The sequence below is a fragment of the Natrix helvetica genome (assembly GCF_964273705.1).
Source record: "Natrix helvetica genome assembly, chromosome: 1".
Classification (NCBI taxonomy): Eukaryota; Metazoa; Chordata; class Lepidosauria; order Squamata; family Natricidae; genus Natrix; species Natrix helvetica.
Genome location: NC_138548.1, coordinates 269319373 through 269329402, shown reverse-complemented (window position 1 = coordinate 269329402; position 10030 = coordinate 269319373).

Below are 10030 nucleotides of genomic sequence, written 5' to 3'. Positions count from 1 at the left end.
CACTTGGAAAAACTTTAATAAACACATTGCTGTTTGAAGCTCTTGGAAGCGAAGTTAGCTTCATTGTCAATAAACAGCCTTTCTTAGCAAGCAGGCCCAGATGTGTGTCTAGGCATCTTGTGTATCCTGCAGCAATGGACAGAGAGCATTTATCACTCCAGAGTTTATATCACATCCTCTGACAAGTTCCAGATGCACAGACTTCTGGTGAACATATACTTAGTTCTTCCTCTCTTATAACTTTGTTTCTTGTCCCTTGATCCCAAACACCTGATGGAAAGTTAGGTTAATAATTGTACACAAGAACACTCTTTCAACTTCCTTCCCTCCAGGTTTCTGTCCCAACTGCACCTCGTGTTGTTGGTTGAAGCTGCCAAGAACATCTGAAAGAAAAGGGCTACTTTCACGGATGAACCATGTGAAAACTAAAAAAGCGCTTCCTCAAATTGAACTCCCACCTGGTAGCTGCACCTGTGGAGTTTTTGGGAAGGTGTTACAGGAGGGCTTTCCCCATCTTGTTGATTTTTTGTTCAATTTCCCAATTAGAAGCATAAAGTAAAGGTAAAGGTTCCCCTCGCACATATGTGCTAGTCGTTCCCGACTCTAGGAGGCGGTGCTCATCTCCGTTTCAAAGCCGAAGAGCCAGCGCTGTCCGAAGACTCTGTGGTCATGTGGCCGGCATGACTAAATGCCGAAGGTGCACAGAACGCTGTTACCTTCTCACCAAAGGTGGCTCCTATTTTTCTATTTGCATTTTTACATGCATTCGAACTGCTAGATTGGCAGAAGTAACTGGGACAAGTAACGGGAGCTCACTCCATTACACGGCACTAGGGATTTGAACCGCCAAACTGCCGACCTTTCTGATCAACAAGCTCAGCATCTTAGCCACAGAGCCACCACAGCCCCTACATACATAGGCATTAAAAAGAGACAAAGATTCCATAACCCCTAAGTTCTCAGTTTCTCCAATATTGTCTCTCTTGCTCGGCAACAAAGTCCTAGACAAAGTTTCTTTCAGTCATGCATTCTCTGAGCCTTTGGGTGATGCTGAGGCTTCAACCTCAAATGTTACATAAGCAAAACCTCTCAACTTCGACCTCATCCAAGTCCAAGCCTTGGTAGGATTTACATCAGCATAACTATTGAGAAAGGCTAGGCTAGTGAGTCATTCCCCTGCCTAAGAATTTAAAAGTATGTGATGATGGCATTTTTCCCAAGTATAATACACAAATATTAGCAATTGCATTTATGCATCACATCCACGTGATGCTACAAGATTATTCACCACATTTGTTTTAAGACTGAAATGTTTGTTTCCAGAGGAATTTAAGAACTCAGTTACTGTACATGTGGCCCACCAATTACATCAGCAAGATGGAGAAAAAGAAAGGGGAAAATGTCTTTTCCCCCAAAGTTTAACTCTAACATTATTCAATGCCGAGCTGGATTGGACAGGATTGGGTGATCAAATTGAACCATGGTGGCGCAGTGGTTAGAATGCAGTACTGCAGTCTACATCTGCTGACTGCTGGCTGCCAGCAGTTCAGCAGTTCGAGTCTCACTGGCTCAAGGTTGACTCAGCCTTCCATTCTTCCAAGGTCGGTAAAATGAGGGCCCAGATTGCTGGGGACAATATGCTGACTCTGTAAACCGCTTAGAGATGCCTGTAGAGCGCTGCTGACTCCGTAAACCATTTAGAGAGGGCTGTAAAGCACTTGAAGCAGTATATAAGTCTTAAGTGCTATTGCTATTTCTATTACTCCAGACTTCCATGACCTAGTGTTTTCCAGCTGTGTTTTACAATATTCCTTGTACCCTGCCAGCATAACTGGAAAAGGGGTTTGTAGTCTAATACAACTGGAGGTCATAAGGGTAAGGAACGATGAATAGCTGAATCCCCACTCATTTATTTAGCTGCCTCTGACCAATATTGTAATACCTAATGCATAGCTATGTGCCCCTATGTAGCTGGAGAAATGATCCTCCAGAGATAATGTCTGTGTTCTCCTTCTGAAGCACTAATTTGATTTATTTAGAAGGAACAGCTTGCAAGTTTGTGAATTAGCACTCCAGCTGCAGAAATGCAGGATAAGAGCTGTCCCTACTTTGATGATCTTTATCAATGTTCAAATGGATGGAGATACATGCAGACGCACACTGGGTGGCTCTTTGTTGTTGGAGCCCATCTGGGCTGGTCAAAAGTGCAGTTCAGTACAATTCTGAGATAATAAAGGCTGGAAGGACAAGTCCATGTGTTTGAAAGAGAGCAGAAAGGAAGAAGAGATAAAATGAGATTAGATGGGTTTTTAAAAAATGTTATTTAACCCATTGAGAAAGAAGGACAGTTCTATCTTTGGAAATGCGCATGCACCCACCAGCCACCTGGTCTTCAGGGTTCTGAGATTCTGGCATGCACGAAGATCAGCATGCGCACCAGAAACCAGAAGAGGACCTGGTGACGGCGCACATGCCCACAGAGAGGACTTTGCGTGCCATAGGTTCACCATCATGGGTTTAAGATATAATACACCCACCCACACCCAAATACATTCTTGGTGCAGTTCCGGTTCCAGCTGCTGAGAGCGGCGGGTGTGTTTCGCTCGCCCTGTGCGCTCTTGGTGGGCCCCCCTCGATCGGGGGGCACAGGGAGTCTTGTAGGGGCACCCTGCCAAGGGGGCGGCTAGCTGGGGGGTCCCCTGTATCGGCAGCGGCCGCGGGGGGGCTCCTGGCATTGCCCTAGGTGCCAGGAGGCGAAAGGGGGTGCGTGGGGAGCTTCTATGCTTCCGCGCGCTTTCGCTTTGAGGCTGCTGGACGAATTTGACGATCTGAAGGCTGCAGCTGCGATGTGGTGAGATGGAAACGCTCCCCGACTCCCTCTTTGATTGTTTAATGAAGGATTGACAGCTTTTTAAAGACTTTCAATCGGTTCCTGGGAAGTGCGATTGGAGGGAGGGGGATTTCTCCCCCCCCTTGGATAAGCAGCTTTGGACTGCTCTCTGCCCTTGGAGGAGAAGGGGGAGAGCTTTAGAATGAAATCACACTTATAGCAAGCAAGCAGATGAATACCCTGTTGCAATTGTGAAAGAGAAGTGATGATCTGTTCTTTTTGAAAACTTTGAAAACTTTTGGTTTGTTGCCTTCTGATCCCGTCCTGGCAAGGCAAGATGGCATACTTCTGTTGTCTTTATGCACTTTGAAATTTGACTCCACCCATAGAAATTGCTGGCATTTTGTCTTTGTCTCCGTGACACCCAGAAATATATCTTACAATACAATACAATAGTAGAGTTGGAAGGGACCTTGGAGGTCTTCTAGTCCAACCCCCTGCCTAGGCAGGAAACCTTATACCGTTCCAGACAAATGGCTATCCAACATCTTCTTAAAGACTTCCAGTGTTGGGGCATTCACAACTTCTGGAGGCAAGCTGTTCCACTGATTAATTGTTCTAACTGTCAGAAAGTTTCTCCTCAGTTCTAAGCTGCTTCTCTCCTTGATTAGTTTCCACCCATTGCTTCTTGTTCTGTCCACAGGTGCCTTGGAGAATAGCTTGACTCCCTCTTCTTTGTGGCAACCCCTGAGATATTGGAACACTGCTATCATGTCTCCCCTAGTCCTTCTTTCTCTTAAGCTAGACATACCTAGTTCCTGCAACCGTTCTTCATATGTTTTAGTCTCCAGTCCCCTAATCATCTTTGTAGCTCTTCTCTGCACTCTTTCTAGAGTCTCCACATCTTTTTTACATCGTGGCGACCAGAACTGAATGCAGTATTCCAAGTGTGGCCTTACCAAGGCATTATAAAGTGGTATTAACACTTCACGTGATCTTGATACTATCCCTCTGTTGATGCAACCTAGAACTGTGTTGGTTTTTTTGGCAGCTGCTGCACACTGCTGGCTTATATTTAAATGGTTGTCCACTAGAACTCCAAGATCCCTCTCACAGTTACTACTATTGAGCACGGTACCACCTATACTGTACCTGTGCATTCCGTTTTTGTTGCCTAAATGTAGAACCTTACTCTTTTCACCATTGAATTTCATTTTATTAGATAGTGCCCAATGTTCAAGTTTGTCAAGATCCTTCTGTATCTTAAGCCTATCTTCTGGAGTGTTGGCTATTCCTGCCAGCTTGGTGTCATCTGCAAATTTGATGAGTTCCCCATTTATTCCCTCATCCAAATCATTGATGAAGATTTGAAGAGTACTGGGCCTAAAACAGAGCCTTGGGGTACTCCACTGCATACTTCCCTCCATGTAGATGCAGTTCCATTGAGGACTACACGTTGAGTGCGGTTGGTCAGCCAGTTACGAATCCATCTGGTGGTGATGCTGTCTAACCCACATTCTTCTACTTTATCTAGTAGTAGGTTATGGTCTACCTTATCAAAAGCCTTACTGAAGTCCAAGTAAACTATATCAACGGCATTCTTCTGGTCCACTAATTTTGTCACATTATCAAAGAATGCAATAAGATTAGTCTGGCATGATCTGTTTTTGACAAATCCATGTTGACTTTTGGCTATTACTTTGTTTGCTTCTAGGTGTTCGCAAATTCGTTGCTTGATTATTTTTTCCAGAATCTTTCCTGGTATTGAGGTCAGGCTGATAGGTCTGTAGTTTCCTGGATCTATTTTTTTCCCTTTTTTGAAGATGGGAACCACATCAGCTCTTTTCCAGTCCTCTGGTAGTTCCCCGGTGTTCCAGGATCTCTGAAAGATATAATTCAGTGGTTCTGAGATCTCGTCTGCTAGTTCCTTCAGAACCCTGGGGTGTAATCCATACGGTCCTGGTGATTTGAACTCATCTAGGGTAGATAGGTGCTCACTTACCATTTTCTTCCCTATTTCAATTTGTGTTCCTAATCTGATTTTTGTGGTGTTGCTTTTGACAGGTTGGACTGTTTTATCCCTTTGTGTAAAGACAGATGCAAAACATGAGTTAAATAGTTCTGCTTTCTCCCTGTTGCTTGTCACCTTCTTGCCACTTTCTCCTAGCAATGGACCAATTGTTTCCTTAACTTTTTTCTTGTTTTTAACATGTTGGAAGAAGCTTTTTTTGTTAATTTTTACTTTTGTGGCAAACCTTTCTTCATTGTGAGCCTTAGCTTTCCTCACTTCATCTTTACATGCTTGGGCTGTTTGCTGATATTCTGCCTTAGTTATGTCCCCCTCCTTCCACTTTTTATACTTACCTTTTTTGTCTTTCAGTTTGTCAGATAGTTCTTTATGCAGCCATGCTGGTTTCTTTTGGGAGCTGATATTTTTCTTCTTCATTGGTATTGTGCTAGACTGGGCTTTTGTAATCTCATTTTTCAAAATTTCCCAAGCTTCTTGAGTTGTTTTCCCCTTGAGGATTCTCATCCATGGAATTTTTCCCAAGCTCTCTCTAAGTTTATTGAAATTAGCTTTCTTAAAGTCCAAGACTCTAGTTTGGCTTTATTCTACTACTTGTGTTTGGATAATGTTGAATTCCAATATTGCATGGTCACTTGCCCCCAGGGTTCCTATGGCTTCAACACCTTCTATCATTTCCTCTCTGTTAGTGAGGATTAAGTCCAATATGGCTGATCCCCTTGTTCCCTTCTCTACTTTTTGGAAAACAAAGTTGTCTGCTAGGTTTCTTAAGAACCTGTTGGATCTTCCAGTTGGTGCAGAGTTTGTTTCCCAGTTGATGTCAGGGTAGTTAAAATCTCCCATTACTATTGTGGTGTGCTTCCTACATACCTTAGTTAGCTGACTAGCAAAAAGTTCATCTACTTCCTCTGCTTGGTTGGGTGGCCTGTAGTATAGACCTATGGCAGTGTCATTTCCCCCACAACCTTTAATATTGACCCAAATGCATTCAAGATAGTTCTCATCATTGTTGTGTTCTATTTCTGTAGAGATGTAGTTATTTCTTATATATAGTGCAACTCCACCTCCTCTTTTATTTGGTCTATTTCTTTTAAATAATTTAAATCCTTCTAGCTGTATGTTCCATTTGTCGGTTTCATCCCACCAAGTTTCTGTAATGGCAATAATGTCGTATCTGCCCTCTTTTACTTGAATTTCTAATTCGCCCTGTTTATTTCTCATACTCTGTGCATTGGTGTATAGACATTTGAGTCCATTTTGATTGACCCTGTGTTTACTGTCTACATAACCTGTGTTATGACTGACTGCCCCTATTTTCTTGCCACTTGTGTGATTCATGCACATGGTATGGCAATCACTATTAAATGCTTGGTTTTGCTTGACAGCAGGAGTGATAATCTTACCCACACACACATCTACGTTACATGCACTTATAACCCTATGAATTTTAGTTTGCTGGGGACAGAAATGTTCTGTATCTATTAATTCTCTGTCCCCGCTCTTCAGTTTAAATGTTTATCAAGAAAATCTGTGAATTTAATGCCAAGTAACTCAGTCCCTTTCTTGGATGGGTGCAACCCATCTCTTTTGTACAGTTTTTCATTGGACCAGCTACAGGCATCATGACTAATAAAACCAAAGCCTTCCCTTTTACACCACTCCTTTAGCCAAACATTAAACTCTGCTACACGCTGGCCCTTCCCTTTTTGTTCCTTATATACAGGTAAAACCTCTGAAAAGATAAGCCTACAACCTATACTATTAAGTTCATATCCCAAGTTCTGGAAATCATTCTGCACAGAAAGTACATCTTTTTGGGACAGATCATTTGTGCCAAGATGTATAATAGCATCAACGTCACAGTCCTTACTTGCATTCTTGACTATCTTAAGAATACGCCTCTTGTCTCTGCTGGCAGTAGCACCTGGCAGACACCTGACCTCTTTTAAAACCTCCATATCCTCTCCTAAATTTACATCCCTTACAATTGAATCACCAACCAGAAGGTGGCTTCTCTTTTTGCTTACCTTGCTCTTCTTCTGTGACTGATGTGTGATACCTGGTTCCCCATTTCGCATTTCTGAAGAAGGTACTTCATTTTGGACCATGATCCCCTGCTTATTTGAGTCATCATTATCACACCTACCTTGACCTATCTCTTTAGTGTCCCCATTAAGGTCAGCAAGGGCACTATATCTGTTTTGCTGGGTCACAGCAAAAGTTTTGTGTTTATGGTTCACAGCTCTCAACCTGCCAGATCCCACGGTTGTCCAGACTGCTCTTCTCCTGCAAGATCTTTGTGGCAGAGGGGGCTGATAGCATGGCATCTCCATAGAGTGGAATGGCTGAAGTAGACATCTAGTTTCTGCTTGGAGAGCACAGATTACAGATTCTAGATAGGTAATCTGTCTATGTAGACTAGTAATTTGTTTACAAAGGAGACAGTATCCAAATTTGAAAAGAGTACTGCGAAAGACAGGTGCAAGACAGCTATTACATTGAACTAAGCCGGTCATTTTGAAATAAAATAAAATCACAATCTCAAGCACACTAATCCAGAATGTGTTATTGCTATTTTGGTTTATAGATATATGATTCACGCTCACTCTCTCTTTGTCTCTGTGACTCACCCCCTTCTGTCCAGCAAGCTCCAATCCCTGCTTCAGGAAGGTTCAAATGATATGGAGTTTAAGGGCCCCCACCTCACTTTCTCTTTGTCTCTGTGACTCACCCCCTTCTGTCCAGCAAGCTCCAATCCCTGCTTCAGGAAGGTTCAAATGATATGGAGTTTAAGGGCCCCCACCTCACTCTCTCTTTGTCTCTGTGACTCACCCCCTTCTGTCCAGCAAGCTCCAATTTGCTCTTGAAATACTGTACCCTGGACTTGGACTAATGGACTTTATTGTCTGGATTTGAACTATAGAAAAGGTCTCTATTATTGTCTGGACTGCCTGCCTCGTGATCTCTCTTGGCTATCCCCTGTTCATAGTTGCCATTTCATCCTATGGACACAGACACCCCTGAGCTTCTCTTTATTAAAATGGCACCGAAAAGACCCCCACCTGGGAAACCAGGCTTTGCTGGCTCTGCTCCAACATCCTCAACGTCCAGCCCCAGTGGACAACAGACATTAACATCTCTACTACAAAAAGCCCCTGGTGCAAGCTAAGCCAATAGGGACAGGACAAACACTGATACAAGCAAATAAAGTTAAGTTAAAAAAAAAGCCCAAATCATCAAGGCATATAGGAATAAAATCCCTCTTAGGATACAAAGAAATCTACAGCAACCTATCAGTCTAGCCGTGGTTTGGCTTGCTCAATAACGGAAAGCTGGTCTAGATAATTCAATATACTTACGTCTCACTCAGAATTCCTGATTCAACAGCTTCTCTGCATTAGCCTTAAACTACATCCACTCAGCTGTTTTGCTATGTTCTCCTCCATCCCTGGATTTCATATAACATCTTACAACCTCCAACCTTGCTGCCCCCATAGTATGACCTTACCATATACCACAGAATGGACATTTTAAAATAAGTGACCAGGCAATCTAGGCTTCTGGTTTTCTTCACAACCAAAAGAGGGACAGGGAAACAGACAGGATCGATGCAACAGGATTTTCCTATAGGAAAGTAGCAAAATAAAATTTGAAGCCACACTTTTGCTGATGCGGAACACATCATTTCCCCCATGTTCATGCAGGCACCCCATAGTGTCTACATTAAGAAGGAAAATGGAGAACCAAAATTTGTCCTCCAGCTGCTTCAGATACAGGTGGATAATGAATGTAGCCACATTCATGGTTAGTGGGCCATTCTTGCTCAATGTCAAGGAAGCTGTGTGGATTTGCCCTCAGTTGATCCTCTGAGTTAGCCAAAGCAAGAACGAGATATAGTGAAGCAAATCAGGAAGAATAAACATTTTGGAAGTTTATTAATTAATTTATTTATACAAAATTAACATACAGAACACCTAGATCCAGATGACTCTAGGTACTTTACATAATAAAAAATGCAGAAGAACAAAAGAGAATGAGATTGGAACCACAACAAACAAAAACATACCAAATAGTCAAGAAAAGCAGCAAATTACATCCTGATCACTATCTCCCTGTCCTCTCTTAGAACATAGCTGGGTGGGCCCCAAAATGAGCAGACTCAAATTTTCTTAGATTCTTAGATTCTATACATACATATACATACACACACGCATTCTCAATCCCCAACTATTTTTCTCCGTTAGTGTTCTGTAGGGAGAACGAGGCAGGCAGGAACTGAGGCAAGGCAGGTTGAAAGCTAACAACAACCTTTATTTAAACGTTAACAAGGCAAAAGCAAGGCAAACCACGAACCAGCAAACAGCAACATTTGACAGCTGACAGCTCTTTTATACAGGAACTGTCAGACGCTGAACCAATAGAACGGCTCCATTCTCCCGCCAGCTGGCTGCTCGCGTCTTAGCCAATCAGGAGCCGGCAATGCCTTTCAATGGCGTCGTAGCCCTGAGGACTTAACAGATAGCCCCTGTATAACCTAGCCTCAGTGGTGGGGGATCTAAGGGTGGGCTTGGTCTGTTTATAGCTTTAACGTATGTGTACAAACTGCAAAACAATCAGCTCAGTTTGGGAATGCCATCTCAGCTTTGTTATTTTTGCAAAAGATTGCTAATTGGGACATAACTGAAGAGGGTAGAAATGGGGCAAATTGCCAGATAGTTCACAGGTTCATATACAAAGCTGGCCCAGGTTTTCTCACAAAGCATTCCTCAACAAATAATGCATTGATTTCCACTCTATTTTATTGTAAGAATAAAAAAAAACAGTAACAAAAAATATGGGAAGACACAAGTATATACATGTTTCTATACCAAACAAATATCTGTCCCACATATATACGAAGTTAAACAATTACAGTTTTAAAAATCGCTTTACTCTGGGAGAAATAGAACAGAGATTAAGTGTGCATGTGGACTTGGAATAGCAAATGTTATAATTGACTTGGAGTAGCAAATGTTTTAATTGACTTGGAGTAGCAAATGACATTAAGGAAAAAGTCAATGCATCACTTAGGCCAGGGGTGTCAAACTCAATTTCATTGAGGGCCACATCAGGGTTGTGTTTGACCTTGGGAGTACGTGGGGGGTGCATGGGGGGTGGCCAGGGTGGGTGTTGCC